General features: G+C 41.3%; 1 pseudogene; it reads left to right on the forward strand.

The window, feature by feature from the left end:
* The first annotated feature begins 4,661 nt into the window (after window positions 1-4,661).
* On the forward strand, window positions 4,662-5,107 carry LOC105943336 (60S ribosomal protein L26-like; annotated as a pseudogene).
* Window positions 5,108-5,518: the final 411 nt, after the last annotated feature.

Raw genomic sequence — 5,518 nt, forward strand, 5'->3', positions numbered from 1 at the left:
CTACTCACAGATGCAACAAAAGAACATGAATGCATGTGTAATATACATATATATAACATAAACAAAAATCCCTTAAGAAGATTAGTGACTTCACAAAAATAGAAGACATTAGAGAGTGGAAAATTTGTAATATAGTAACTTGAAATCACTGGGGTATTTCATCGAGGAAAGGATACCTGCCATATCACGCCTTCTTATGGTGACTGAGGGGCTCAACCCCATAGTAGAGACCCTATACCTGGCAACTGCATGATTGAGGGCAATCCATAGGACCAAGTATAGAACAATGAAGGACCATCCTCTGAAGAACAAGGAATTCTCTGAGCAGAGACAGTCAAACCTTTACAATGGCAGCAAGGACAGGTGTCATAATACAAGAAATCAACCAGGACACTGACCCAAAACACTCCCCATGCGTATTAGAAATGTTTGCTTTAGAACCTTACCATGGCCAGGTTGGTCAAGATGGTAACTGACAGTCAGAGCCTACTATCGTTAGATGGGGTTTAGGAAGCTAAAATGTGAGCATTGGAAAATATTAAGTTTTCAGAATTTAATGGGAACTAAATGAGGTCCATTGGTGGCCCCCTCACAAAGCAAAACTTTCTAACACTTGTTTTTGCCTTAAAAACATTTTTGTGTGTGTTTTATTGTATCACTGTGAATCACAAGGTTACAAAGTTATTTATGATCGAGTGCCAGGCATTCAATGTTCTAACACCAGTTAGACACATTGCCAAAGGTGAATGAAATTCCAGAATTTCATTGGTGTCCATATCCCTCCACCAATGTCCCCAGTTTCCCTCCTGCGCCCCAGCCTGCCTCCATGGCAGGCATTTTTTTTTCTTTTCTGGCACTATGATTCACAGTACTGTTACTGAGAGAGCGTCGTGCATGCCTTTTTAACCTCCTTTCAGTCCTCATTCGAGAGACCATCTCTTTCTATCATTGTCATAGTAGCCCCTTCCCTGACCTATCCCCCTGTGTCTACCCTCAGTGGGGCAAGTAATCCATGAAGGAAGAGTACTCCTGCTCTTCATCTAAATCTATCTTGTGAGTTATCAGAAAGACCTGAAATATTCTAGCCTGAAGTTGTTTCTGGAATTTCATTCACCTTTGGCAATGTGTCTGCTTTTTCCTGACCATGGTCCCTTTCTGAACCATTTTCTTCCTGTGTCCTTCCCCCTCCCACCCATCATACTGATTGGACCCATATTATGCAATGAACCTGTCATATACTTTTCACCTATGGCCACTTTGGAACATCCTGAAGGCTGCAGGGGAACGTATGGACCTTGGTTGAGAAACACTGAATTCCAGTACTTGCTGCCTCACAGCTTAAGAACCTAAACTGTGGTAGTAGAAGCATGTACCTCTGAATCAAAACTGTATGCATGGAAGTTGCTATGAAAATATCCTCATTGCAGCTCCTTCTTTACTGTATTCCTCTCCCAGGGCCATAACTCTCTGACGAGCATTTGAGAGAGATCTGAAGGAAGGCAGTTATACCCCATGTGATCGCTAGTGGCACTGTGTTCTCCTTGGAGTTCAGACTCATGGCTCTCATATTGTTCCACTCCTGTCTAACACCTCTGAGAAAATACAGGCTTTCTAATTTGAAGATGATTGCTGTACCACAGCTAACGGATCATTGTTGACCTGAGGTTCTGGGAAAGATCTGCCTGAGGAACTTCCCTTTGATGTAGGTAGGTAGAGAGGGAAGGACCTCCATGACAATGGAATTCCTTGAAAGTAATAAAACTAACTAGCCTTAAAACTATCAGGACCCACCTTGTGGATACAGGAACTAAGACCTGGTGAGACCTTTACCTGGAGCTAAGCCAGAGCAGAGAACACTGGACCCATCCTTCAAGATTAGGAGCAAAGGTCAAACAGGATAAAAGGGATTTCAAAGACCATCCCAACTCTTGGAAACTACCCTAGCAAGGAGCTCTCATTTAGGTAAAAAGCCCTACTGGGGACAGCTTGGAGAAACCCTTTAAGGTCCAACTTGAACGAAGTAAGGGTGGACATATTGTTAGGGTTCAGTATCCTTAAGACCTCACAAAGCAATGAGTTTTGTAGTATAAAACTGTATTTGGCATGAGTCAAACCAGTGTTGATGTCAGAAAGCTGGAAAGACGGAGAAAGCTTTTGTAGTCTAAGAATGCAAGGGGCTTTCCTGACCATCTTATACTACTCCCTCATGACCTTTTCCTTCATTGAATGGTGGTTATCTCCACTGACTTCATGCAGGGATAGTACTGCCTTTTCGGCTGCATCCCATAAATAGGTGTCTGGTACAACTAATGGTTTGCCAGAGAATTGCAGGTTCACCTGAGGGTCACTGGTAAGGTAAGAGCTGCTCTTCTCCGAAATGGCTGTGCTGATGCTATGCAAGGCTAAGTATTGCAAGAGGGAAATGGGTCTCCATACATATGTTGCTTGAGCCTGTGTACTGTTTGTGTTCATGTGGCCAAGCACATGTGTTTCCTGAGCACACATATATGTCACCCACATCTCCCCTCTTGAGATGTGTACTGGGGCTCTCTCCATCTTTGGAAAAGCCCATGTTCTCTCTTGAGCATCTCTCTTTCCCCTCCCTTCCTCCCTCTCTCCTTCCCCTTCTTCAAAAAAACCTCCAAATAAAATCTATTTTTACCTCACTGCTCATTTCCCGAAATTCTTTTCTGAAAGAAAGGCAAGGACCCAGAAGCCCTAGGTAAGGCAGGCCTAGGACTGGCTTTCTGTTCCCACTAAGAGCAATTCCTTATGCCAGCCTGAGTCCACAGCTACTTGATAAATCCGGTGATGGTAATTAACTCCTGTGCTGAGCAGAACAAGTGATGTCAGTGTGACTTGATACTACCTAGTGGGGTTGAAAGGACTCGAGTTCTGGGCCATCCAGCGGCTCATTACAGTCCTATTCTTTCCAGCCAGGTCCAGGTTATCAGAGGTGGACTGGATAATAGAAGCTGCCTCTCTTCCCTCTGCTTCACATAAGTCACCTGGGGATCCACTGGCATTGCCTTGATAAGAGAGAGTGTGACTGGAGTTCTTGGGCCTATACAGATCCTAGGAAGGCTCCAATTCTTGATATCCTCTAGCAACAGCCTCTTTGCTTCTTATTGTCCCAGTTAATATCCCATGCTGCTCCATATCTTTCAGGAAGATGCAAAGGTTTAAACAGCTACAGAGTCACTAGTGTCCTGGATGAACAATTGAGGGTTATATCCTACACCTTGTAATCTTAAAGTCAACACATCAAGTTTAGAAATTCTTTATCATAGTTGTGCCAATACTTAGAAATTGATACAAAGTTTTGAAAACCAGAGATGTGGATAAAGAATATGTGATCACATATACATGTTGGAATACTACTCAATTTTTAGATGATATAAAATCTTGCCTTTTGCTACAACATGGATAAAACTGACAGGCTAGGATGAGCAAAATAAGTCAGATGGAGAAAGGTCAGATGAGTTCATTTGTATATAGTATGTAAAGAAATACAATAGCACAGTAGCACTGTTGTCCCGTTGTTCATTGATTCGCTCGAGTGGGCACCAGTCTGTCTCCATTTTTAGACTTGTTGTTACTCTTTTTGGCATATCAAATACACCATGGGTAGCTTGCCAGGCTCTGCTTTGTGGGCGGGATACTCTTGGTAGCTTGCCGAGAGGGACGGAGCAATCAAACCTGGATCAGCCGCGTGCAAGGCAAACATCCTACCTGCTGTGCTATCGCTCCAGTCCATTTAAAAATCTGCACTGTCACTGTCATCCCTTTGTTCATCGATTTGCTTGAGCAGGCACCAGTAACATCTCCATTGTGAGACTTGCTGTTACAGTTTTTGGTATAACGAATACCAAAGAAATACAATGTCCAATAAAAATAAATGTACTAAATAATCACATGACTGATGTTACTAAGAGATGTGAGGGAATAGGTGAAAGGTATAATGAACTGTACAATTATAATGACCCTATATTGGTACTTCAACAGCAAATGGATATGGTAACATTGTACTCCTAAAACATAACATAAGTTACTTCAATTAAAAATATTTTTTAAAGTAACATATACTTTCACCAAAAACAATCTGCAGACAAATCTAAATGCAACAGAACTTACCTAAAGAAAAATTCAAATTAACTTTCCTGTTTATGTTTGTTGAAGTAAGACCACTGGAAATAAGAATAGGAGATCAGTCCACTTTCTTATCTTTTCTGGTTTCTAGAGCCTATCTGCATTCATTGGTTGATTGCCATGCATCATTTTAACCTTGCTTGCAAGCTTGTCACTGTTCCCTTTCTGACTTTGGCTCATCTCCCAAATGATTATATAGGCCACTCCAAATAATCCAGGATAATCATCCTATTTCAATTTCATGCATCTTCAAAAATTCTTGAAACTTCAATGTCTCTTGTGCCAAGAATAGTAACATTTCCAGATGCTGGAGGACTAGAGTCAGGAAATCTTTGGGGACTAACATAGATAGTAATCTATTTTTCAGTTTGTCTAATACACCAAAAAACCTTTAAATGATTTCACTTTATATAAGTTACTTTGGTTGGCTGATGAAAACTTTGAAATTCTAGGGTCAGCTGAATGGGAAAGAATAAAGGTGAGACTTTTCTGTGGCCATCGCTGAAGTAGTAACTGCCAAAATGAAGTTCAATCCTTCTGTGACTTCTGACTGGAACAAGAACCGCAAGAGGTATTTCAATGCACCTTCCCACATTCGTAGGAAGATTATGTCTTCCCCTCTTTCCAAAGAGCTGAGACAGAAGTACAATGTGTGATCCACGCCCATCCGGAAGGATGATGAGGTTCAGGTTGTGAGGGGACACTACAGAGGTCAGAAAATTGGCAAAGTAGTCCAGGTTTACAGGAAGAAATATGTTATTTACATTGAGCGAGTCCAGCAGGAGAGGCAAATGGCACAACTGTTCATGTGGGCGTCCACCCCAGTAAGGTGGTGATCACTAGACTAAAACTGGACAAAGATCGCAAAAAGATCCCTGAACACAAAGCCAAGTCTCGCCAAGTAGGAAAGGAGAAGGGCAAATATAAGGAAGAAACGCTTGAGAAGATGCAGGAATAGAGTTATATACAACTTGATTCAAAACTGTAAAGTGAAAGAAAAAAGAATAAAGGTGAGAATACAGATGACTCATTCCTGCTAACTGGGCAGTGGAATCGGTGTTGACTTCCACTGATGCTAGGAACTTATCGTATTTCCTCACTATTGGCAATATAATAGACTTTATATCTGAATATAATAGCTTTGGTCTCTCTGGATATCTCTGATGCAAACTCAGGTGGACACTATTTTGTAGATGCTGACTTAATATCATCCTCATGTTAAACTCAAGATATCTCTGGTTAGGTTCCCTCATTCTTTGTACAATTAACCACAAAATTTCTTCCTTATTTTTTCTCAGACTTGAGAATAAATCCATGAGTAGTGTATCCTTTGCCATAAAGTTTAAAAACTGTATCCCTGTACATTCTC

Source organism: Sorex araneus, chromosome 6, assembly GCF_027595985.1.
Source record: "Sorex araneus isolate mSorAra2 chromosome 6, mSorAra2.pri, whole genome shotgun sequence".
Classification (NCBI taxonomy): Eukaryota; Metazoa; Chordata; class Mammalia; order Eulipotyphla; family Soricidae; genus Sorex; species Sorex araneus.